The sequence below is a fragment of the Prionailurus bengalensis genome, chromosome B1, assembly GCF_016509475.1.
Source record: "Prionailurus bengalensis isolate Pbe53 chromosome B1, Fcat_Pben_1.1_paternal_pri, whole genome shotgun sequence".
NCBI lineage: Eukaryota > Metazoa > Chordata > Mammalia > Carnivora > Felidae > Prionailurus > Prionailurus bengalensis.
Genome location: NC_057344.1, coordinates 142,074,957 through 142,102,761, shown reverse-complemented (window position 1 = coordinate 142,102,761; position 27,805 = coordinate 142,074,957). Strand labels below are relative to the sequence as shown.

General features: G+C 41.2%; 1 pseudogene; it reads right to left on the bottom strand.

The window, feature by feature from the left end:
- Positions 1-4,625: 4,625 nt before the first annotated feature.
- Positions 4,626-5,438, bottom strand: LOC122468235 (annotated as a pseudogene).
- Positions 5,439-27,805: the final 22,367 nt, after the last annotated feature.

Below are 27,805 nucleotides of genomic sequence, written 5' to 3'. Positions count from 1 at the left end.
GGATTTTGAAGTCACTGAAGGTGATGGCCAGGAAGAGGACAGAGGTGAAGGGACATGAGTCAGCCAAGTCTGAGGAAGTGAGAACAGATCTGCGAGTTACAGTGCTGAGAATGGTACGGGCTTCATGTGAACAGCAGATGAGAGCGGGGGAGGACAGTGGGAGGGTGAGAAATCGCACTGGAGAGAGGGAATAAAGCTGGTGCCCTACCTCACCCTCTGATTTAAGGGAGTAGGAGAAGGTAAAACCTTCCTGCTAGGAACATTTGGGAGAACAGTGATGTCACAGGAGAGCATGTTTGAGGCAAGGAGAAGGAGGAAACAGATGAAACATGGATTTATGCCAACAGGGATTGTAATAGTTCATTATAGGGGCTCTTGGGTGACTCAGTCGGTTAAGCGTCTGACTTCGGCTCAGGTCATGATCTCACAGTTTGTGAGTTCGAGCCCCGCATCGGGCTCTGTGCTGACAGCTCGGAGCCTGGAGCCTGCTTCAGATTCTGTGTCTCCTTCTCTCTCTGCCCCTCCTCCACTTGTACTCTGTCTCTCTCTTTCAAAAAAAAAAAATAAATGTAAAAAATAAAATAAAATAATAATAGTTCATTACATGTGTCACTTTGGCTGGGTCACAATACTCGGGTATTTGGTCAAACATTATTCTCCGTGTTTCTGTGAAAGCATGTCTTAGATGAGTTTAACATTGAAATTGGCAAACTTTCAGTAAAGCAGATCACCCTCCAGAATGTGGGTGACCCCTATCCCATCGGCTGAAGGCCTTAACAGAAGAAGACTACCCTCCCCTGAAGAAGGGAGAATTCTAGCAGCAGACTAGAACCACAACATGAGCTCTCCCCTGGGTCTCCAGCCTGCCAGGCCATCCCACAGGGTTTGGACTTGCTGCTTCCACAACGATGTGAGCCAATTCCTTCAATCAGTCAATCAATTAATCTTGATAGATAGGTCGATAGATAGATAGACTGTATATATACACTATATCTATAAATCTGGTTCTAAATCTACACACACACACACACACACACCCTATTGGTTCTGTTTTTCTGGAGAATGCTGACTCATACAGGGACTTGGAGACTTTCCCCACAACGGCATGCAGATCCCAAAGGTTACAGCGAAAGGCAAAATAGTTAAAGAGTCAGGGAGAACACAGGGGTGAGAAGGACAAGACTGACTGAACTGGGAATGTGAGGACAAGGAACAGACCTGAAGGATTCGTGAGAATGATGGCATAAACCCAGGTTCTATCAATTAGGTTTAATTACAGAAAGCAAAAATGATCCTGGTTATTTTAATGAGGTTTGGAAACAACAGAGGGAATCAGGTGCTTACAAAACCTTAGAAATAGCTGGGTTTCCTGAAAGCGGTGCCTGGAACAACACAGCAATCAGGCCTTTTAGGGAGCTGCCCTCTTGCTACGGTCGGGGAGATGAGCACTCAGGGGCTGCCTCTGGAAAATGGGGGCTTTGAGAGCACACTGCTTCAGGGAGCTGAACGCCATCAGGGCAGATTTATCTATTAGGTCCAGTAAGCAGTGTCTAGGGCCTGCAAGACTTCTAAGAGCCCATAAAAATATTTAAATTTCTTTTAAAATCAGAAAAAATCTTTAAGGCTGATTAAAAAGTTGTAATATATAATAATAATCTATTCACATTTATCCCAATACAGTCCTGGAATACAATTTTTGTTATTTTCTTAATGGAGGTAGGATCTCATTGAGGCAAGAGCACCTAGGGCCAATGAAAGTCCTAATGTAGCCCTGAAAGTCATTGCTGCGGCCACCTTTGTGACTGTCTTCTGACAGTCACCCAGACTGGTGACCAGGCACTGGAATGTGCTGCAGAGAAAGCACTTTGGACTGTAGAGACAGGGAAAGAAGCAGAAAGCCTCACTTTGACCTTCCCCAACAGGTGTGAGTGCATCTAATCAGAGGAAATGATTTCATATCCCAAATTCTAGATCCATAGGAGTCTGGGACAGGTAGTTTTTAGATTTCCAGTCTCTGTGGTCCAAAAGACACACATGAAGGAGGTTGGAATGGACGCTGAGTGCCTGTCCCACCACACCACCACACGTGTTAGCAGGAGCACAACAGGGCTTCCCACTAAAAGAAAGGAAGGACAGGTGTCCCTGAAATAAAGTAAGTCAAACTTCGCTGAAAACAAAGGAAATTTTGCTTTCCTCTGCAAGAAACCACTTCTGTTTCTGGCCAGTAGTGATGACGAATCTCAGGTTCTGATCTCACCCAAATCCGAGTAGATGATACAATTAGACTGAACCAGTACATTTCCCCCTACCCAGTTTTAGTAGCAAAGGAGCCACAAATACGGGGATGGGGGCAATTCATATTCAAGTAAACACAACATTCCAGCTTCTTTTGGTAATTTTCCTTCTCTTGGATCTCATTTTCTACCACTCTTCACTTTGCTCATTCATTGTGCCCCAGCAACACAGGATTCCTTGCTGCTCCTAAAACATGTCAAACTTCCTACCTCAGGGCCTTTGCACTTGCTATTCCTAGGTAGGAAATAGCCTGACTTTCTCACCTCCTTTAGGTCTGTCTTCAGATGGCTACATTATATAAAAAAAGGCAATCTCAAGCACTCCCTCTCTGCTCTACCTTCCAACATAGCACCTATCACCTTCTGGCACACTCCATTTTACATATTCATTTGATTGTGATGCATCTTCAGCTCCAGAAAGTAAGCTCTATGATGACTGGGACTATGATTTCTTCATTGCTGTTCCTTTAGCACCTCTTATAGGGCCCAACGCTTAAGTGCTCAGAAGTATTTGTGAGTGAGTACAGACTATTAAGGCCCCCCTCTTCTTCCAGCTCAACTCATTTTAGCTACCTGATCAACTTCAAAATTCTTTGAGATACACATTGTGTATTTAGATCAGAACTGAAACTGAAGAGAATTACAATCAACAAGTGCTCTGTTTTAGTAATCCAAATTTATAGCTAGATGCTTTCTTGGCAGTTATGCAAACTTCATTTTACAAATGAGGAGAGTCTCAAAGACAACCGGCTTGCCGAGGGCTGCACAGGGCCAAAGTTTAGCTCCCTGCTTTGGAGCCCGGAGTCTTTTCTGCTATATACCATAGTGACGTCTACCCTTTAGTATTCCCATTTTCATGTATATTCTAGGAATCATTGTGGAAAAAAATAAATAACATGGGCAATCCTCCCTTTTACTTTTGTTGAGCTTAGAAAATGACATGGCTCCACATCTTTGGTCATATATGGTTTAAGTATTAGTCTCATGAATTGTGCACATATGAAAGGGATTGGCTTATAACTGTTCATTAGTCCCTAATTCCCTTTAAGACATATGGTTCTTCTCTCGAGAAGAACCAGCCCAATCTCACAATTTGTTATTTGAAGTCCTGTAAATACTGGATAAAAAAAAGTTTTACCAAATCATTACCATTCATTGTGTTCCTATCATCTATTGGCAGTATGACATCCAACTAGGCAATGTTAGCTTCCTTGAAGGTTGAAACATTCACCATCTTGGCAAATAAAAAGTAGTTTCTAGGGACACCTGGGTGGCTCGATGGGTTAAGCATCTGATTCTTGATGTCAGCTCAGGTCATGATCTCACAGTTCATGAGATCGAGACTGACATTGGGCTTACACTGTCAGTGCAGAGCCTACATGGGATTCTCTGTCTCTGTCTCTCTGCCCTTCCCCCCACTCATCATCATCATCTCTCTCTCTCTCTCTCTCTCTCTCTCTTTCTCTCTCTCTCTCTCCCTCCCTCTCAAAAATAAATATTAAAAATACAAGTAGTTTCTAGAGTCACTAACCAAGGAAGGCTAAATTCATCTTATCCTGGGGATACCAAAGACTTTTAATTTTTAAAAGAAAATCTAAAAACATCTTGTGCTGAAACCATTATTGCCAACTAAATGGTTCTGTATTCTAGATTCTTCTGACCTTAAAAGAAGTCCTATAATATTCCTCCTTATTCTTATTTGTGTGAGGCTGGCAATCAGAAAAATGAGTCATTAGTTAGGCTTCACTTTGGACAGGTATAATATTTGCAAATAGATGGTACCTGGAGATTCTATTCTAAGATTGGAAAGACTTGTAGCAAGTTTTTCCTGGAACATACTTGCAAGGACATTTGACAGAAAGGAGGAAGCTGTGGACCTAGATAGCTAGAGGGATCATCAGCTGTGCTAAGGCCATCTGGAGCATCAAATTTCATTGGGAGAAATTCTGGAAGGCTTACCAGCTGGCAGTGTAAGACACCAGGAATAGGGATTGAGTCTGTCCAAGGGGTGAGAGAAAGCACCCTTTCATCACTAACCTGAAGAAGAATGGCACCAGATAAAGCTCTTCAGACAGGGGACATGCAACTAAATCTTAGTAAAGTGACCTCCTGGTTGGTTGGTTGGTTTGTGTGGGTTTTGTTGTTGGGGGGTGGGGGTTGTAGCCAGATCTATTGTTACATGCAATGCAATTCTGTAGGGACTAGCTGGAACTCCACTTTTTTTCTCTTCCTATCAAGAAAGAGTATGGAAATACAACCGAATAAAAATTTATTATTGTAGGATATTTTATTTATTTATTTATTTATTTCCTTAAAAAAATTGTTCAGGTTTTATTCACCAACAGCTCCTCCCTGCCTGCTGCTGTGCCCGCTTCTGCACTCCCAGAATCAGGGCAGGGCCTCTCCTAGGAGCAGAGGTCAGTGAAGAGAGCTGGCAGCCAGTGGTGAGTCTCCTCAGGGGCTTGCAGGTCCCAGCCAGGCCCGCTGTTCCTTCAGCAGGTGTTCTAGCACTTGCCGGGCTCACTTGGCCTCCCACTTAAGACTGGCTTTGATATCACTGACAGTCACGTAGCCATTTTTCTCTGCCAGCTGCAGCACCACAGTGTGATCCATATTGAGCTCAGCTGGAACAGACTGAATGAGGTAGGTGCCACCCGCAGAGATGATGCCGGAAGCCAGCGGCAGGTGCCTTTAGTTTCTTGATGGCCCTGATCAGGTTGTCTTGGCTGATATCCTGTGTGAATCTGCCCCTTCCTTCTGAACACCTGTTGTTGTAGTTTCTCCAGAGTTATCACACCTCCATCCCTGTGCTTCAGGGTCAGGCACACTTCAATAATCTGGACTCCCAGCTCATAATAGAAATCTCCCACACCTACCATCTTGGGCCAAAATCCTCTTCCAGAGGGCAGAGGATCACCCCAACGGTGGCACACGTGTCCTGGAACTGCACCCAGAATTCGGGATTCTTCTGAATTTCCTGCTTGTGCTGCTGGCAAATTCCTCCAGGTTAGTCTTGAACATGTCCAACTGCTTTGACATCTGGGCCAGCTGGTCCTCAGCCAAGGCAGTTCCTCACTTCTTATATTTGGCCTCTGCAAGTTTCTTCTTGGCGATGGGACCAGCTCCCACTCTGTGGCAATGCATCCCTTCCTGGGTTCATGGGCCGCCCGCTGCCAGGACCCAGGTCTCCCCATTATTAAAGGGTATTTTAGTTAAGATCTTTCTAAATGATAAAGGCAGAACATCCTACTCAAACTGACTTACTCAGGAGAAGGAATTTATTGGATTATGTAACTAAAAATCCGGGGATAGTGTGGGCTTTAGACACTGTTAGGTTCAGGGTTCAAAAGGTTTCATTAGGATATGATTTTTCTTCATCTCTCAGCTCTGCCTTCCACTGATTAGCTTCAGCCTCAGGTTCCAAATGGAAGCAAATGAGGGCAGAAATTCCAGCTTTATATTGTCTTGGGTTCAAGTCCATTGAGAAAGAGTGTCTGCCCTTATCCCAAAGCTTTAGCGAAGATTTCATTGTATCTTAGAAGCTGTTATGGGCATGTGTCAACCCTTTATCCAAATCAACAGCCTAGAGAACATTAGGCTCTCATTGGCTAGAGTACCTCTGGGTTGGGAATGGGAAAATCACCGAAACACTGGGACTGAGAATGGGGATGAAGTCCCTAACTAAAACTTGGGGACTGTTCTAAAGAATGTAAAAGCCCAAATAATCAGAAATGCCCACAAAATAGGGAAGATTTAAAGTTTATTCATATTCAAATTTACTACATTGAATACTGTGTGACAACTGTAGGGGACAGCAATGTGTATTGCCAGAAGACTGAGAGAATGAGCAACATTGGGTTGGTAGCAAGCATATAGAACTAAGCTTCAGGATTGCTGAGTAATAATCTTGTTTTGATTACTAAGTTCTCCACATGATCATGAGTAATTCATCTTACCTTTCTGGTACTCAGACTTTTTTTTTTTTTCTCATCCGTTAGATGAAAGAAACATCTGCCTGCATTACTTATTTCAGTGGGTTATTGTGTGGCTAAAATCTGATTAAAACACTCTGCAGGATGAGGCACGTGGTTATATTAGTTTATCAAGAGACATATTTCCATATAATTATTACATATTTTGTTTTAGTAAAAGATGATGAGGTAATTCACCCAATGAGTTTTACTTCAAAGGGTTATGCAGTTCTTTGAATTCCTGATGGCAAAATTGAGGCAAGTTTCTTTTATTTGTCCCAACAACTGAGTCCATAGTTTAACCAGATATTCATTTATTTACTGACCTCTTACTAAAAAGGAACATTTGAAGAGTTTGCATAAGATCTGAGATGCAGGCAATCCATTAACAGATTTTAGTTTTCATTTTTATTCATTCCTTCCACAGATATTTTTAAGTACCGACTAGGTGATGAACAGTATAGATGTGGGTCTTAATACAGCTTAGAATTAAGGTGACTTTAAGTATTAAACTAAGAGTCACACAAACGAATATAGAATCACAAACTGACAAGGGCTGTAGAACATTTTCTGATAGAAAGAAATGAAGGAAGGAGGCCTCTCTGTTGAAGGGACATTTAATCTGAAACCTAAATGAGTAGATTAGTCATTAGAAAGTTGTGGTGATGGTGGGGGGCGTGAGTAAGAATCAGGAGTGTTACAGAGGAAGATGCTGACATTAAAGTCCCCTATTGAATGTCTGTTGTTTTTGTTCACCCAGCATCCCTATCCCCCTTCTTTTGGTAATCCAAACCTTCTCTCCTGCAGGGAACTCATTTCCTGTAGTAAGACAGATATCTGACTGAGACTGATCACAGCACTCTCCTTCCCAGGCAATGGTGATTGGTTCATTTCAAGCTAGCTAGCTGAGATGTTCCCTGGAAATTTTCTTACAGAATATCAAAAACACAGAACCATTTAGCTGTAGTTATTAGGCTAAGAATGTGTAATAATGTGAGAGCCCACTGTGTACAGTGAGAGGAAGCATAGTCCACACAAGACTACCCTCACTTCTGACACCAAAAACAAATTTGGTAGTTCCCAAAACTACTCTCACTTTTGATAATTCACTAGAAGGACTCAGAGGACTCACTCGAAACTGCTGTACTCGTGATTACAGTTTATTTCAGGGAAAGGGTGCAGACTAAGATCAGCCAAAGGAATAGGCACACTGGCCAGGAGGGTAGCAAAGCTGGAGCTTCCAGTTGTCCTCTCCCTGTGGATTTAGGCATCTGTGTGTAACAATACACACACAGTGTCCAGAGTTCTTATTAGGGCTTCATCACCTAAGCATGATTCATTGAACTTAGGACTGATCTCAGTTTCCAGAGGTCAACTAATGGCACCTGACTCAAAGTCTCCATCTTAAATCCCATTGCTGATTTTGGTCTAATACCCCATCCTAACTCATATTTTTATTGTCTGGCTGGTCTATGGCCCCCAGGCAAACATGTCCCATCAAGCATGACATTCCAAGGGCCTGGAAATTACTTCCCAGAAGCCAAGGGAAAAGTCTGGACCTCTCTTTGGGTAAGATTAATTTTTTACTACACAAATCTCTGACAGTGGTTATCTTGCCTCCATGATGACAGCCCATGTTAAGGAATCAAATCAAAGATAAGCAGAGCTAAAACATGAAGCAACAGAGCATTAAGGTCATAATTTGAGTTCCTGGAATAAGCCATGCCTGAAGTCACCTGCTTATTAAGCTTCTCACTTAGACGAGCTACTGTATTTCCTTTTTGCTTAAATTTGAGTTGATTTTTGTTCTTGCAGTTAGGGAGGTTCTGAGGTAGGAAAGAATTTGTTGATTTCAAAGATTTGTAAGAAAAGCTGAGAAACAATGAGCAAAGGGAAGTGAGTGCTTGATAAGGCTAAAGACGTTTCAGGGGTGAGATCATGTGAGGATTTGTATGCTATATTAAGGATTAGGGGATTTATCCTAAGTGCAGTGGGAATTTTCTGAAGAATTTTAAGAGGAAAGTGACATTATCTGATTTATATTTTTAATCATATATATGAAGAATGGAAGGGGATGTGGGGAAGATGTGGGGAGATGGAAGAAGAGTGTGAACATTTGAGAAAAATAAGGAGGTAAAATTGGCAGGATACGATGATGGACTGGTTATGGGTGGTGAGAAAGAAGGACAGATCAAAAGTTACCCTCAGGTTTCTGGCATGAGCCACTGGGTAGATGGAAGTGCCACTTATTGAGATGGAAAACGAGGGGCAGGTGTTGGAGATCAGTTTTGGAGATGATAAATTTTAAAAGCCTGTGAGACATTCCTGTAAGAGATTGGTCTCAAGGAACCAAGAGAAGGTAGTATGTAGCGAAGGCAGGAGTGATCAACTGGGTTAAGTCCTGAGAATTACAATAAGAACCAAAAAGTGTCTGCTGGATTTAGAAACATGGCAGTTATTAAGGACTTCAGCAAGAGCAGTTTTAATGGAGGCTGGCAAAGAAGCCCTATACATTGGGGTCAAAAGTTAATTGGAAGCAAGCAATGAAGACTTTGTATAGACAACGTTCCTAATACGATTGTCTGTCTGTGAAAGGAAGTAAAGAGAAAACTGAGCAGGAACGTGGAGTCAAAGGAAGTTTTTTCGTGGGGTTTGGTTTTAGGATGGGCGGTGCTTGGTTATGTCTGAATGCAGATAGAGTCCAGTAGAGAGAAATGTAGAAGATGTCGAGGAAAGAAGAATAAAGTGCTAGTTAGGGTCATGATTAATGGTAACCACTGTGACAAAAGGATCCGGCAATATATAATAGGTCAGACACAATAGAAATTTATTTCTCAGTCACACAAAGTTCTTAAGATAGAACTCTTAAGATAGAAGCTCTTAACGGCAGGTGGGACTCTCCAACTGAAGACTCAGAGACTCAGGCTCCAGCCATCTTGTGAACCCCTCATCAGGAGTATATGGTTCCATGTTTGCTGTGCCCCTTTTATCAAGTGAGCATAAGGGAGAAACAGCACTCCTGCTTTTTAAGCTACTTGGTCACGAAGCGATCCATATTATTTCTGATCACATTATATTCACAGGAACTAGTCATGTGACCTCACCTAAAGGCAAGGGAGGTTGGGGAACATAGTCTTTTACTGGGAACTCGCTTTCTAGCAACAGCTATATACTGAAAATAGAAACTAAATTCCTGAATTTCGAAGGATAGTCATTTCAGCTGCAGGTAATAACCAATTGAATACATTCTCTTCGAAGGCAGGATGGAATGGGAACCAGAACACGTGTGGATGAATTTGCCTTTGAAAGGAGGAGGGACAAATCCTTCATTGTAAGGGAAGGAAGAGGAAGAAAATGGGGGCTTGTATTTTTATCACCAAGTACTTGACAGTGTGTGCCAATTAGAGGAACAGAATAAGGGTAATAGATGTTGAAACCTAGTTGTGCCCAAATTTGGAGCCCTCACCCTGTCATCTAGAGTTTGGCTAAAGAATAACACTGGCCACCTCCTCTAGCAAGAACTCTTACTAATACCATGGAATCAATAGGAAGATACAGGCAGGATCAGCCATGCCTGAAGAAAGTTAAGATTAATTCTTTTGAGGGCTACTCCACACCAGTTTTGGCCTGTGTCATGATAACCTAAAAGAAAAACTCACAGAGAATGAAGTTTTGTCTTAGAAGGAAAACATGTTAAAACAGAGCCAAAGGCTTTGCCCTCCCTTGAATATAATAGCATAAAAAACAAACTGAAACCTTGCTAAAAGTAACCCGGGGGGAGGAGGCCAAAAGATAAACAATAACCTGCTCTCAACCTTGTGGAAGCAAAGAGAGAGGTGATCAGGACCTGGGGCAGGTTAGCCAGCTTTGATACTATAGCTAGAGGTGAGGTCCACAGCGCAAGTTCAAAAGGCCCTGCTGTACTAAGCTTCACGATCTTGGCTTCCAGACAAGAAAGAGAACTTGTGACTGAAAGGGACACTCCAAAAAGAATTTCAATGAGGCCCAACTTGAGGAAAAACAATAAGTTGCCCAGATTGCTTGGATCATGGACAGAGGGCTTGGCGTGTGGAATGAATGTCATCAGCTGAGAACACAGCCTTGACTGGTAGCTATGGAGCCTGCTGCCCACGTGGTCCCCTCAGGCTGGCTTCCTGATGAATACTATTTGGTGAGTGCCAATCCACTCCCTTCTGTTGGCTGTTTTGTCCTCCCTCCAAATGATTCCCACAGAATCTTTCCCACCCTAGTCACTGTGATATTCTTTACTAAGGTGTCATCATAGTTGGCTTTGTAAAAAATTTTCCGTTGAGATGCACAGCAACATTGATGGTGTGACTATAAAATGGTTCAACGGTTTGGAGAGTTATTTGGCAATTTCCTACGACGATAGACCTACATCCATCCTGTCACCCAAGAGTTCCATTCCTCAGTATTTCCCAAAGGGCAATGAAAACGTATGCTAACACAGACTTTCATAAAATGTTCACAGACCTATTCATAAAAGCCGAAAGCCTATTCATAAAAGCCGATATATATATATATATATATATATATATATATACACAACCTAAATGCCCACCAACAGGAAAATGGATGAGCAGATTGTGGTACATCCATACAATGGAATACTACTTGATAATAAAAAGAAATGAATCACTGATAAATGCAACAACACAGATGAATGTCAAAATATTAGGCTGAGTGAAAAAAGTCAGCCACACACACACACACACACACACACACACACAATCGTACAGTATGTTTCTGGGGTGACAATGTGTTCTATTATTTTGGTAGTGGTTGTGTGGGTGCATAAAGTTGTCAAAACCCATCTAACTGAACATCTAAGATCAATGCTATTTATTGAATATAAATTATACCTCAATAAAAATAATAATCTTCCTTTGTGAAATGCTGGTAACATGCCCTTTGCATATTCTCAGATGTCAGGTGCTTGAAAATAAGCTTCCTGTCCCATCTCATACTTTAAAATGGCTTATGAGGTAAATCCCACTGAAGAATTCAAAGCAAACACCAACACAAGTAAATGGCAAAATGCAGCTACACCAAGGGAGAAACTGGGTAAGTCCTGGGGCCCAGGCAAGTGGCAGTGAAGTTAAACTCTGCTGGCTGTTTTGGCCAACAGACACCTCCTCTAGTGTGCCCTGGAAAGAGGTCAGTGCTAATTCAGCTGTATTGACTCCTGGAGTTTACAACGGAGAGAATTTAGCAGGAGTTGACCCCTGTAGTCTCTTGTGTAGTCATCTTTAACTGCAGATTCAGTGTCTGGTGAAAACCTGCTTCCTGGGTCATAGACACTATAGGAGAGTCCCTTCCCTGAATTCCTATCGTATTCTTAGCTGGACCATACAAATCAGCATTTATTTCATGTTAATATATTACTTATTAGGCAGCTAATATAATGAAATGGTTAAAAGCATGATCTTTGTAGTCAGAAACCTGAGTTCAAATTCTCTCCGTTACTCATTATCTAAATTTGGACAATGCACTCAACCCCCTTAAGGTTCAATAAGCTTCTGTGCTAGACAAGGGGTTTTCCAAGGGGGAAAGATTGAAGAGGGATGTACCATACTTGTCAAACTTACCAGTTTCCCCTCTTGGTGGGAGTGAACGGTTAGTAGGGGAGAGCAGGGCTGTCGTGCTAATAAGAAAGAAACATCAGGAGTGGGGACAAGGCATCATCCCCCTAGCAATTTGTATACCATTAAATCATTTTCAAATCTCATTCACCTATATTACCTACTGTGAAGCAGGTACTATTATCCACGCTTTATAAATATGGAAAATGAGAATCAGAATTGATGTCTATACCAACAAAGCTGTCAAGGAGCAGCTATACATTCTATAAGTAGACAAAGGGTTTTCAATGATTTTTATTAGTGTCTAATATGGGCAAATATTTTCAATTTTCATTGAAGAATTAAATACATAAAAGTGCAATATGTTGGGGCACCTGGGCGATTCGGTCAGTTGAGCATCCAACTTCGGCTCAGATAGTGATCTCGCGGTTTGTAAGCTCAAGCTCTGCATCGGGCTCTGTGCTGTTAGCAAGGAGACCGCTTCCAATCCTCTCTGCCCCACTCCCTCTCTCTGCCCCTCCCCCACTCACTCTGTCTCTCAAAACTAACCACTTAAAAAAATGTAAGGAATGTACACTTTGATGCATTTTGACAAGTTGAACACACACAAGTACTCATCATCCAAATTAAGAAACTGAACACTCCCAGAACATCTGAAGACCAGGCCCTCCTCAGATGTGTGCCCCCTTGGTCAACAGAATAATGCCTCAGAACTAACCCTATTCTGGCCTGCTGTGGACTGAATGTTTATGTCCTTCTCCAAATTTGTATGTTGTAAATCTACTCCCTGGTGTGATGGTATTCGGATATAGGGCCTGTGGTGTTGATTGAAATCAATGCCCTTATAAAAAAGACCCAGAGAGTTCCCTTGCCCCCTCTGCCATGAAAAGACACAGCAAGAAGACCCCGCCCATGGACCCAGAGGCAGGTTCTCAGCAGACACTGAGTCTGACGGCGCCTTAATCTTGGACTCCCCAGCCTCCAGAACCGTGAGAAAGAAATGTTTGTTGTTTTATCCACCCAGTCGGTGGTGTTGTGGTAGAGCCGCTGGAACAGACCAAGACAACATCTAACACCAAAATTAGTGTTGCCTGGTTTTGAACTGTATATAAATGGAATCACATGGAATCACACATGAGCACTCTTTTGTGTCCATTGCTTTCGTTCAGTTTTCTGAGGTTCGCTCGTGTTGTCATGACTCCTGCATCGTCTTTGCTGTACAGCCTCCCACTGGGAGGACATACACAGTATGTCTCTCCATCCTTAGTGGATGCGCATGTGGGCAGTTCCGAGTTGGGGACTTTTATGATTAGTGCCGCTAGTAACACGTGTGTCTGTTGGTGACCAAATATAAGCATTTCTGTTTGGTGACCACCTAGGAGTGGAGCTGCTCGGAGCTAGGTTGTGGGTATGTTCAGCCAGAGTAGACCCTGTCAGTTTCCCAAAGGATCTGTCCTGATTTACACTCCTCCTGGCAGCAGGTCCTTTTGTTCTAATACTTGTCACTACCAGTGATTTCCATTCTAACCATTCTGGTGACGCTGGGGCACGTTTTGTTTTCATTTTGATTTCACTACCAATTGTTGGCAGGTTTTTTTATTTTTTATTTTTTTTCTGACTGCGAATCAAATCTGCTTTCATGCAGCATTTTTTTTAATTTTTTTAAATTTTTTTTAAATTTATTTTTGAGACAGAGAGAGACAGAGCATGAACGGGGGAGGGTCAGAGAGAGAGGGAGACACAGAATCTGAAGCAGGCTCTAGGCTCTGAGCTGTCAGCACAGAGCCCGACGCGGGGCTCGAACTCCCGGACCGTGAGATCATGACCTGAGCCGAAGTCGGACGCTTAACCGACTGAGCCACCCAGGTGACCCTCACGCAGCATTTAAAACACTTTCATCCAGTTTCTTCTTTTTACTTAAAATTGCCCATCCCACAGGAGATTCTGATGAGTCCTTTCTTGTTTTTTTCCAGCTCATCTGTTCCTTTATTTTCTTTTCCTAATTGTTGCTTTCTGTCCCTTTTACACATACTTCCTGGCCACCCTCAGGGTCACCCCTCCAGGTGACTCCTGCAACCTTCATCAAAGGCCCCAGCCATATGGATCGTGACCTCATGTAGATTCTCAGGGCCCCCTGTGTTCAGATTTTCTCCCCATTCTAGCCTTGTCTCATTCATGCCCATCCTGAGACTACTCGTCCTTTCTTCAGCAGGTCAGACCCCTAAAAATTCTCAGATATTGAGAATAGCTAACATTTACTGAGAGTTTACAGTAGCCAGAAAATATCCCTATACCTTACACAAAATTCCTACGCTTTACAGGTGAGGAAATGGAGGCATAGTTAAGCAAATTTCCCAGTTCAAACCGTTCATAACTGACAGAGACAGGATTCAAACAGCTTATCTAAGCCCAGATTGTGTGCTGTCAGGATGTTGGTGAATTTATGAAGTTACAAACTCCTACAGCCCCTATCATCTCTTCCACCCGTCTGATAGTTATATTTAGATCCTTGTATCCTTGGCCATCCTTTTATTTCCAGCATCATGATCTTGAATCTTTAGGATCTCCTATCAGATCCTGCAGGGCATTTAAAGACTGGATGTATTGACTGAAAAATAAATAAAGGTAAGAACATAAAACTCCTTTGTGAAAAAGAATAACACGAAGTGAAAAGACAGATTACAAACCAAGAGAAGACTAGATGAGCAAGATTTAATATCTTACATCCTAAAATCCTTTTATAAATCCATAAGGAAAAAGGCAAGAAGCTTATTAGTTAAATAATTTTTGAAGGGTAACATAAGAGTAAAATAAGCAAATCACCCTATTGGAGATAACTAATTCACAAAAAGTTGTACTTCACTAGTAATCAAATGAATGAAAATTAAAATTATTTCTTACTTTTTTTTAAATTTTTTTTCAACGTTTATTTATTTTTGGGACAGAGAGAGACAGAGCATGAACGGGCGAGGGGCAGAGAGAGAGGGAGACACAGAATCGGAAACAGGCTCCAGGCTCTGAGCCATCAGCCCAGAGCCTGACGCGCGGCTCGAACTCACGGACCACGAGATCGTGACCTGGCTGAAGTCGGATGCTTAACTGACTGCGCTACCCAGGCGCCCCGAAATTATTTCTTACTTTTGACAGAGGTAGCCCAGCCAGAAGAACAGGGCCCACCTTCAGGTGGTTGTGACTCAGTTGGGAGAATAGGTCCCCACAGTGGGGGCTGAACTGTGGAGACGTAGAGATCCCCACTCCAAGTCACCTGTGTCCTGCTTTGGGACTCAGTGCCCCAGCCATCTCATAGGTAAAGTTACTGGGGTCTGGCCCAACCCCAGTGAGTGTGGGTCCTTTTATAGGGGTATCCTGATGTCTGTTCCACTGATACATAGGGATATATCAACATGTATATTAATATAATGCATATATAATATAAATATATATATATACAATTTAAAAAACAGGTTTTTTTTACTTTCTTTATATTCTTCTATATTATTTATGTATTTATTTTTCAAAGAATATGCATTAGTTTTATCCTTTTTGAAATTTTAATTTTTTAAATGTTTATTTATTTTTGAGAAAGAGAGTGGGAAGGGCAGAGACAGAGGGAGACACAGAATCCCAAAGTAGGCTCCAGGCTCTGAGCTTTCAGCACAGAACTTGATGCAAGGCTCAAACCCTCGAGCTGTGAGATCATGACCTGAGCCAAAGTCAGATGCTTAACCGACTGAGCCACCCAGGCACCCCTATCCTTTCTTAAAGTTATGTCTGTCTTGGGAAAACATTTTGTGAGGCAACATCATAGTCTAAACCTCACTGGAGTCTAATGGTAGGGGTTAAACAGTTTGGGGGCAAAGAGCTACATTTCTAAAAAATCATTGATCATTCACTCAATTTTTCTTATAAGCTCCATTTTTCTGACACTGTTTCTGGTGTGAATTAGTCATGTCTGACCTCTAACATCAGGACCTGGCAAATCTTATTTCACTTCCTCCCCTTTATGTCCTGAGGTTACAGGAGGGCCTACAAATCAGACTTCTAGGCTTACTTGTGGTATTTTCTTTCCATCCAGATCCCAGCCAGACTGCCTGCATCTCGACCACTCAGGTGTCCAGACTTTAAGATGATCTATTAAAAATACGTGCTACTGGGGTGCCTGAGTGGCTCAGTTGGTTAAGTGTCCAACTTTGGTTCAGGTTCTGATCTCACGGTCCATGAGTTCGAGCCCCACATTGGGCTCTGTGCTGAGAGCTCAGAGCCTGGAGCCTGTTCCAGATTCTATGTCTTCCTCTCTCTTTGCTCCTCCCCTGCTCATGCTCTATCTGTCTCTCTCTCTCTCAAAAATAAACATTAAAAAAAACAACAACAAAAAAACCTGTGCTACCTGCCGACACAATACATCTTCCTGGAAAAGATCTTATTGTTACCTCAGACCCCAGCCCAGCTCCTCTCCTCTGGCTTCTCTTCTGTCTTCTCCACTTTCAGCCATGAGTTTTCTAACCTTCACAGAGACTCTTCATAAAAAATTATATTATCTATCATCTATTGAATGTTTATGTCATGCCAGGAATTAACATATATCTTTTATTTTAATCCTCCCAATAATATTATTAGTTAAATATAATTACTGTTTCACAGCTGGAAAAAAAAAAACAAAAAACAAAAACAAAACATGGTCACCAAGAAGAGCACAGCCTGGATTCAAAGTCACATCTGTCTGATGCCCTTCAGACCTGGACTCTTTCTCCCCTCAGCTTTTCCTTTGCCAAGAGAAACCCCTGACTTTGTTCTCTGCTAAAGGCTGGATTGTGACCACCACCAGGGGACTTGCTCTCTCTCCTGATTGTGCTTAATAAAGCTGTGAACAGTTTCCTTGTGTTGTTATCTGCACAGGCACTTGTTTGCTCAGACCTGCTCACTAGTCACTTCCTGAATGTTTATTCTCAACACCACAGCAGTCCCATCAAGAGACCCCCCAACCCCTGCCCCGTCTCCAGAAATGCCCAGCATCAGAGTGACAAGATACTTTGTGCTTCTCTTGATGGAAAGCCTTGGCCCTACCAGAGTGTGTTTGTGTTTGCGGAGAAGAATGGATCTATCCAAGCAAATCTCTAACGCAAGAAAATTTTCTAAAAGGAAGAAATTCAGAAGGTGGCACAGCTTCTTGTTTTACCCAAAAGGAAGCTGAGTCTCAGAAAATCATTGGCCCAGCCAATAGTAAAGCACAAGTGAAAATGAACCTCTATCTTCCAATCGTTGACTCCAAGCCTCACCCTCTTTCTGCCCCCCATCCAGCACCCATCTTCGTCTGCCACTGACATGCACTGGAGCTCTCCTTGCCCAGGTCCTCATGCTTGTGGGAGAGCCACTTCCTCGGTGTCCTGAAGAGGGGCTGAGACCAGGCCCCCTTTCACCCCTCCAATGCTTTACTCCATGTAGGCTCACAGCGAGCTCTCTGGATGAGTAGAAGTATTGTTAAGAATACCCTCTCCATCACAACATTTTAGGTGGCATTATTTTATGAGATAAAATGCTCAGCTCTTCATTACCAGTCTCTCTCAATTTTCCACCAAGGATATGCTCTCTTTAGTACTTCTAAATTCTATCAACTTTTTCATTCATACATTCGTCCAGTGAGTGTCATCGCATAAAGAATGTTAGATCCTGGGGAAAGAGCCCCCTACTCTACAGAACAAGGGGGTTAATTTTATAAAATGATTTGTTCCAAATTCACTGAATTATCCTTGATTTCCAACTTTACTCTGTCTAACCCAAGGCGCAAAGCAAGCCAACATTCTTAAAACTCTTTGACAGCCAACAGTTTATAATAAAAATTCGTGCCACACGGGTGAGCTGCCTTCACCTGATGCTCCACCCCACACGTGCACACTGGCTTTGTGTTCTGACCCTGACAGCTCTCAAAACAGCTTGTATGATCCAAGGGCATTAAACTAAATCACTGATGCCACCTTTCCTCCCTGACACCATCCAACAGCATTATTTCACCTCTACTCTCCATGCCTTTTGCTCTGGGGCCCCTCTGTTGTCACGGGGCCAATATTTAGCACACTGCCTTTGTGGGGCATGCCACAGACTTGTGCACACTCACTGCTTCCACTGCTGTCCTCAAAGCCAACTTCCTCAGGGACAGGTAGAGGGGCCAGGTGCATAGTCCCAAAGTGCACTTTGTTTCATGTTTGCCTCCTAACACCGACAACAGTCTCTAGTGTATGGGGGGAGCTCAGCAAATATTCATTGAATGAGGGAACGAAGGAACAGGATAGTGAAGTGATTTGGGTAAAGTACCTAGTTGAGAAAAGAACTAGACACTGGGGTGCCTGTGTGGCTGAGGCGGTTAAGCGTCCGACTCTTGATTTCGGCCCAGGTCATGATCTCACAGTTCGTGAGTTCAAGCCCTGCATCGGGCTCTGTGCTGACAGTGTTGAGTCTGCTTGGGATTCTGTCTCCTTCTCTCTCTGCCCCTTCATCATTTGCCCTTGTGTCTTTCTCAGAAATAAATAAAACTTTAGAAAAGAACTAGACAGGAATCCTATCTCCCTAAATCCTAGATCAGTCCCCATTCAACTCTACACCCTAGGTTTATGTTAGCCTCCTGCAAGAAAAAAAAAAAAAAAAGAGGAAGATGGATAAGAATGTGGGAAGGAGGAGAGAATGTGGAAGAGAAGAGACAATAAGTAAAATTCGAGGTTGAATGTAAAATGGCATAACAAGAAGACCAGAACTCACAGTTTCCTGGGTCTGAGGTGATCTGCTTCAAGGAAGATAAATTTTATTTATGGACAGATGGTCTGTTGCCCAAATTCTCACCCCCGGAGCAGGCCTGGAAGAACATTTGACTCCAAGCCTAGTAAAAGTAGCTTAAAATTTGTATTTACAAAACTTAAATGTGGCCATTTACCATGTATCCCGCCTCCCATTATCAAGTTGTTTGTTTTTAATGTCTCATTTAAAATATAAATATGATCTTTTCCTGTCAATCCCAGCAAGGGAAACATCTCTTAAGAATTTATTATTGCATTCGTTGCTGTTACTTTAAACATCTTAAGTGGATCAAGCGTATTAGATATTAATTAGTTAGCTTGATTTAATTAGCATTCATCAAATACTCAGAAACCCCAGTGGAAATTTAAGAAATTTCTTTCCAGAATGTGACTTAGATGTGTATTTTTTTTAACAACATATTAGCTTTCCTGTTGACCAAGACTAAGGCCTGTGGCAGAGAAATGGTGTAATTAAAAAATGATGACAATGTCAACTTAGGCATGCTGTCAGAGTCCAACAAAATGATTTTGGAAATTATCTTTAAATTTTTTACTTAATGGAAAAAATTGTATACCTAAAGCCATAAAGAGATAAATAGTTCCTATAATCCCATGTACAGTTAATGTTTTGGTATATAGTTATTCAACTTCAGCAAAAGAGGGGCAATTTTCTAGGAAATCTCAAATTATCAAAAACTATAAACAAATACCACCAAGTGAGGGGGGGTGGCTGGGGAGAAGGAGTGGGAGAGAAATTTTTCCTCATAGAAATATAGATTTTTGTCCTTTATGAATGTATCTCCTATCAAAGATAAATCACATTTAAATTTAAAACCAAGATTTAAAAAATATTTTAATGGGAACAGAAAGTTGTAGACTCACAGCAGAACAGGTTTTTTTCTATAGTAATTTCAATAATAAATGTGTTTTCATAGCTCTTAAGTGTATTGCCAGCCTAAAAAAAAAGTAGTGGCTCAAAAATTATAACAACAAACACAGACTCTTCCTTCCTTGCCCTTTACCCCATGTAGTCAGTGCTCTGTGATGTCCGTCTACTTCTGCTGGGCACGTCGGTTTATAGCACTGTCCATAACAGCCAAGGTAAAGCAACAGCTTTTTCTCTGCTCTGATGATGCTGGCTATGATCAGCTCTAGTTATTACTAAGAGAGTAATATTTATGTGAAACATAAATTATGTTTCACAATTAGAAAATTGTGCTATATCCAATTCTTGTTAGGGACACTAATTGTGGCAGATAATTTCTCAAATTATTTTTCTAAATTCCCAAACAATATTTTCCAGGTGTGTGTACACATATTTTACATAGAAGTTATTTTTTGTTTTTATTTTTAAAAAATATAAATATACTACTTTAGACATTTCTTAAAACCCCACAACACATTCTGAAATTCTTTCATGAAAATGTAAATGTATATGATCTGGGGCGCCTGGGTGGCTCAGTAGGTTAAGCGTCTGACTCTTGATTTGGGCTCAGATCATGATCTCATGGCCGTGATCTCATGTTCCTGAGATCAAGCCACACCTTAGGCTCTGCACTGAGTTTGGAGCCTGCTTAAGATTCTCTCCCTTCCTTTCCCTCTGCCACTGCCCTGCTTGCACTCTCTCAAAAACAAATATCATTTTAATTAATCACATCCCATTTTATCTGCCACAATAGAAGTTTACAATTTTTTTTAATGTTTATTTATTTTTGAGAGAGATACAGAGACACAGAATGCGAGTGGGGGAAGGGCAGAGAGTGGAGACACAGAATCCGAAGCAGGCTCCAGGCTCTGAGCTGTCTGCACAGAGCCCAACATGGGGCTTGAACCCACAGACCGGACTGTGAGATCATGACCTGAGCCGAAGTCAGACACTTAACCGACTGAGTCACCCAGGCACCCCTACCCACAATAAAAGTTTAATTAATCCCCTGTACATATGTGTATTTATTTTCTTTAAAAATTAATACTTCAAGAATTTGCTTTTTTCATTAAACAAGGCCATTCTAATCTTTTCAGTACCTTTACAATGTTAGTATATGAACTATTAAAATGGATGTGATTTCATTATCATTTAAAGATAGACACTTAGGCCAATGAAGCCTGAGATTCCAATAGGCCATAGTAACCCTGGGAGGCTATTGCCTTTTGCTGAAGCTATAACAAACCCAGGAGTCACTGAGGTCCACCCAAGGAAGGCAGGAGTTGTGCATGACTCAGCATCCTCAGATCTTTATTTAATCAAGTGTAAGGCATTGTGCTAAGGAAGAGGGAGGAAACTAAACTGGGTCACTCTAATTGTCCAGAACACTTCCAAGCCAGCAGGGAAATACACAGGCATCAGGCGTACTGAAATAAGTATGGTACAAGAAAGACTAGTAAGTAAGACCAAAAAAGTAAATAAACACACGTGTCCTAAGAAACACCGAAGAAGAGATTAATTAAATTAGGCTGGGGAAGGTAGTGGTAGAATTGCTCTCAGAAGAGCAGGTGGGATTGCAACCAAGAGAAGAGAGGGAAGAGGCTCTAGGGAGTTACAAGAGTCTAGGCTGTTGACATAGGCTTGATTCAAGCTGCTCGGAGCTGTAAAGCCTTTCTCCTGTTCTCACTCTGTCCTGTTTAGTTCTCTCTTCCTGAGGCTGCTACGTTTCTGGGCACGCCCAGAGGATCTTCAGACTTTACAAACCGGTTGTGCAGAGCCTGGCATTTCAATAAGAGACAAAGTGCTGAGTAACAACATGAAGTCAATGTGTTGCTTGCCAAGAGCTGGGAGGCCTGGGTGGTTTCCCAATCTTAAAGAGGCAGAAAAATATCAAAGCCAGACTCCCAGGGAAAAACCTGGATGGATTTACTAAAACAGAAATTGCTATGCGTTCATCTGCTTAGGGTAGCAGCACCACCTGTGATGATTCTTGTTCACTCCCAGATCAGATGGATTAACGTAGCTCTCAATTATTTTGCCCTTCTTCCACGACAGATGAAAATATCCCCAGATGGCTTACTTGCGTAAAGAATCTTTCAAGCACTGTAGAGCAGAGATCTTTTTCAGTCAGTCCTGGGTCAAAGAGGAAAAGTTGAAGAGATTTCAACAGGAAATGACTCTGTGACAAAGCATTCAGAAGTATAAGTGAACCATCTGGCACAAATGATGAGTTGTAGGTGTCCCGGAAACAATAGGGACTATTGCCAGCTCCCATGGTGAGATCCCAGTCTGATGGAAGGTACCGGTGCTCCTCCAAAGGAGATCACACCTGGATCCATCACACCAGTGTTACAAATTTTCTACTGGCTCAGCTATTATTCACCATCCTGAAGCCTTTTGTCTGATCACTCATGTTTGACCACTTGTTCTAAGAACAGGGCACCAAATATTGGGGAGACTTCATGGAGTCTACAACTAAAATGACAGAACAACCCAAGGAAGATTAGGGTCAACTCAGGAATTTATTTTAATCGTCACTAAAATTTAAACATTTTTGAAATACAATTATGAAAATGATATCTACTCCTGATGGAGAATTTGGAAAATCAGAAATATATAGTGTTGAAATCCACTGCTGGCAAATATTGAGTGTACTTATTTTCATTCCGTATTCCCTGAACACATGAATGTATAAAATTAAGATCACATTATATATACATAGCTTTTCGTTAGCTTTTTTAAAAATTTTTTAAAAATTTTTTTTTTTTTTTTGAGACAGAGTGCAAACAGGGGAGGGGCAGAGAGAGAGGGAGACACAAAATCAGAAGCAGGCTCCGGGATCTGAGCTGTCAGCTCAGAGCCAGATGCGGGTCTCGAACCCACAAACTACAAGATCATGATCTGAGCCGAAGTCAGATGCTTAACCGACTGAGCTATCCAGGCACCCCTTTGTGAACTTTTATCTAATATTGTCCTATAGTCATTTCCTATTTATTAAGTATTATTACAAACATTGTGTTTAATATTTTACTCTATAGGTACAGATGACAATTTATTTAAACATTCTACTTCTTGGGGCACTTATATTGTTTTCACGTTTTTTTAATTTTTAAATGTTTATTTATTTATTTGTTTTGCGAGAGAGAGAGAGAGAGAGAGAGAGTACGTGTGTGAGGGGGAGGGAGGAGAGAGAGGGAGAGAGAATCCCAAGCAGGTTCCACACTGTCAGTGCAGAGCCCAATGTGGGGATCAATCTCACGAAATGTGAGATAATGACCTGAACCAAAATCAAGAGTTGGATGCTTAACTGAGTCACCCAGACACCCCCAGATTTTTTATTTTTATAAATAACACTGTGATAAATATTTGTGCATATATGTATTTTACTATATTCAAATTTATCTTCTTAGAATTCATGACAAGAAGTAGAATTACTGAGTCAAAGAACAGTCTCAAATTTTTTTTAAGTTATAAACAGATGAAACATGTTGTATGAGCAATATATTATGAAGTCTGCACAACCAACAAATCTCTCTGAATCACTCTGTGGGTGAGTCAGGGATTCCGTACCCTTACTCTGTGGCCTTATTTTGTACATCTTACCTGTAGTTCCTTAAGTTTCCTCATATCCCACCCGAGACCCCAATCTAGCCAATGTTCTCCCATAGCTGATGACCTTTTTTACTTGAAGGATTTTAAAACTATTGAACTCCATGTTTTCTCCTTCTTCCCAGGCACCTTACATACAAATGATTTGAAGGAAAAGATTCTCTGAGCCACAGGATTAAATTCCCTATTTCCTGATCTTACCACCTGCCTGACTTTACACATACATATCTGTCTTCTCTTCTTTAAATATCATGTATAGGTTGTCAACACCCAAATTATTACCTCTAGCCCAAATTTCTCTCCTATGCTCTCACTGGAAATCCAATTGCCCACATGACTGTTCTATTTGGATGTCTAACAATCATCTCAAACTTAGTATGTCTAATACCAAACTGCTGATCTCTCCTGAATCTGTTTTTCCTGTAGCCATCTGCACATAAGTTGATGACAACACTTTTACTTTCTCATGCCAAAAAAACCTTAGAGTTCTTTTTCACTCCTCTCTGTCTCTCACACCCCATATCCAATGCATCAGCAAATATTTGCATCCTTTCTCAGAGGATTACTGCAATAATCTCCTTACTGGTCCCACTGCTTTTCAGCCTATTTCTCAATACGATAGGATGGTCCAATAAAAGCGTAAGTCAGATCATGTAACCTCCCTGCTCAACCCCACCAAAGGTTTCTATTTCACTTAGAGTAAAAGATAAAGTCTTTATAATACCCATACATAATCTGTCCCCTCCTGCCTCCTCACTCATTTTAAGTTATGTCCTACTATTTTCTCCTTTGTTCTCTCTGCTATAGCCATACTGGCCTTCTTGCTGTTCTAAGAACACGCCAGGCACTTTCCTTCCTCAAGGTCAATGTACTTCCCATGCCATCTACATTCCTCCCAAATTTCTGCATGACTCATTCTCCCCTCCTTTAGGTCTTTACTGGTTCATCTTTCTATTTGACCTTTCCTGAACTTTCCTGACTATTATGTTTTAATTTCAAACTCCTGCCCCAACACTCCATATCTCCTTTCCTACCTTACTTTTTCCATCACCAATAGACCATGTTTATTTGGCTTATTGTCTGTCTTCCTCCACTAACAGAGACAACTTTTGTGTGTTTTGTTCATTACTGTATTCTCAGTACCTCTTTTAGTGAGTAGCACATAGCTGGTATTTCAAAAATACTTGCTGAATAAAGTAAAAGCAAACTATGAAAAAGTAAGAAGCCCTGGGTCAGGGTTGTGAGAAAGTAGTAGGCACCAAAATGTCTCCACTGAACATTCTGATCCCTATTACAGAATCTGGGCCAAAAGTATACAAAAGAACCAGAATTACTGCAGGTCAAGTGAACTAGGCCAAGTATCTTCTAGATATTCTTAGATATTCTTGTAAATTTTATATGCTATGGGAATTTCTAAACTTCCATATGTTAAAGCAAACCAGAAGGTTTTAATAAAGATTATATTGGAATTCTCAGCTTGTCTGCTTGGTCACAGAATGTGGCAAGAGTTTCTGAAATGGACCCAGTATTCAATGGGGATAGGAATGAAAACAACATAATTGAGTGGATTCTAAATTGCTAGGCACTTTTGGGGCACCTGGGTGGCTCAGTCAGTTAAGTGTCCAACTCTTGATTTCTGCTCAGGTCATGATCTCGTGGTTTGTGGCATTGAGCCCAGCTTCGGGCTCTGTGCTGACAGTGTGGAGCCTGCTTGGGATTCTCACTCTCTCCCTCTCTCCCTCTGTCTCTCTCAAAATAAAGCAATAAACATTAAAAAAAATTAATTGCTATGCTTTACGGTATTTCATTTAAGCCTTCAACAACTCTGGAGTCCAAGAATATGATTTCTACTATCAATATATTAAAATTGAGGCTCCAAGAGAATAATTTTTCCAGAGTCACACAGGTACTAAATGGCAGACTTAAAATTTCTTCTCACTAGCTCCTTAATTTAGGACTTAGAATCTTTAGCTAATAACTTGACTACTTTGACGACTTAGGAAAAACCACTTAATATTTCTGTCTTGGTTATCTGCAAACCAATGCACATTCACTTTAGACACATACCTCAGAGTGAACAGGGTAATGATTTCAGGTCTATCTGGCTCTTGTTCATGTCTGAACTCTTTAAGAAGAAAGAAAATAGTCTCAATATTCGGGTTCACTGTGGCTCTTGTGTTTTCTATTTCACATCTTTAGGCCCTCAAGTTAAACCATAACAACCACCACTTTACAAAGCCTCCTGGGACATTTTCCCAAGTGAAACAAATACTCTGGCTGCGTGAGGGTGTCAGGCGGAGCTAGAAATGGAACTCCTTGCTGGCTAACCATGTGAAGGACTTTGTTTGAGGGAATCTCATGTTGCCAGCACAGTCACTTGTCAAGGACAATAGCTGTTGGCGCAGCATAATATGTGAAGATTGGGAGAGCTGCCAGTGAAAGCCAACTCTTTTGTGGTGTGTGCAATGTTGTGCTGGGGCATCAGCTGAAGTTCACCATTGATGACCATCTGAACACCGCCTTTCACTGACAGGGCACCCAAAAGGACAGCTCAGCGAATTGGAGAATGAATGTCCAGGGAGAGGCTACATAGTGTAATGGGAAATAAATGAGAATAGGTATGAGGAAACCCTCATTTTAATTCCAGTCTTGTGACACTGATACCTTCTGTAACCTCCCTGGGCCTCCTTGTCCTTATTCACTCACTCAGTCATCTGTCTAAGGCACCCAGCAAATAGTTATTAAATGCCAACTTGTTTTCAAGGCATTAGGTCAGATAAAGTGAACACTTTATGATTCTGTTTTATGTGTATTAGGCATAATAATAGTGTCATCTATCTCAAAGGGATGTAGTGAAGAGGAAAATCCAGTGATAAAAATGGAAATAACTATGTTTGTCTTGCTTGCTTCATGGATCTATTATGAGAATCTTATGAGTTAATTATATGGGTATACTTGACAAACTTAAAGCATTGCATAACTATGTGGAAAATAGATACTTTAGCTAAGATGAAACTTACACCATTGCTGGATATTTAGTGAGAGAGATCTCGAAGCTAATGAGATCTGGTGCCATTTTTCTTTTCTTCTTGTTTTTGTAAAAGCAAGACTTTCAAAACTAAAAATAGAAGTTATTTTAAATAAGTGTCTCTATAGTTTTTCTAAGAAAGTACACAGATAATAACCAAACCTGAGGTTCAAACTCTACTCTTGCATACTACTGAATAGTTGTGGATAGTCAAGCTCTAAAATTCAATATTAGAACTGGGGGTGGGGATTTTTTTATTGCCAGTATATCAGTTAGGATTGGGTTTTGCTGCACATAAAAAGAAATGTGCACTACCAGTGCCTAAAGCAAGCCTGAAGGAGAAAGACAGTCTAGCTATGGCCTTTGCAGGACGTAATATATTTTTTCCCTCCATTATCCTAACATGTGGCTTTTATTATTCAGGCCATCTCAGGGCTGTTAAAGCTCCAGTTATCACATCTGCATTGCAGGTCAAAAGAAGAAGGAAAAACAGAAAGAACCCCTCCCAGCTGAGCCGAATCCATTTAAGCAGCCTTTCTGGACTTTGCAGCTAGGAATTATACTTTCATACCTTTGACAGAAAACAGTCAGGTAACTGTACTTAGCCACAAGGGAGGCTGGGGAATGTGGTTTCTCACAGAGAGACTCTATAACCAGCTAAAAATTGGGGAAATCGGGTGTGAGAGTAGGCAACCAGCAGTCCCGTCCACACAAAATATTCAGAAAAAATATTCAGAAAAAATTCACTTATCAGTGAATAGATAAAATTTCCTCAGTTTTATCTTTTCCTCCATAAATGTTTTATATTCCCTAGGTTTTAATAATATCTTTCTCTTAGAACACAAAATATTTGATTCAATACAAAATTATATGCTTGTTTTTCTTATATAACTTAAGTATTTGTATTTCATGTTATTCTGTAAAAAAAAAAAAGCAACTTTCAGGTATTTTATCACATGATTATGTTTGAGCCCCATCAATCCAAATGAAAGGAAATCTTAGAAGTTTAGTCTCGGTACACACCCTATGTGGAACTAGCTGCCAGCTTCTGTTCCTTTAACAGCCTTAGCTCAGAAGCACTTACTAAGAAGCATATTGACTTGAACATCAACATAACACAAGATAATCTCTGAATTTTTTTCAACACAGAAGAATGTTCTCCTACTGTGGCCACAGCATGTGCTTCTTTCTACATCTGTCCTCAAATTCCTAGCAAGGAGATTATACTCCTAGTGAAATCCCTCTGGTGTTTTGTGTTGACTTTATCCATATGTATTCTTGTGGGCCTTTTTGTTTATTTACAATTTGCCTTCTCAAGACCTTCAGTAACTGAGCAACTGTGCCTAAGGGGCTCATTTCCTAACCCGAGGAGCATGGCAAACCAGCTGGGTTATGAAAGAGCAGTGGAGTGTCCGAAACTGTCCTGATCATTTGAGGAAGTGTCCTCTGCACACCACACATTGGGATGGCAGCCAAAGGAGAAATGAGTTCTCGATTTAGAAGCAAAGGTTTCATTTCTTTAAAAGCACCTATCGCTGTGTGACACAAACATAAATTCAATCCAATTTGGGTCTCGCTGGCAATAGTCTG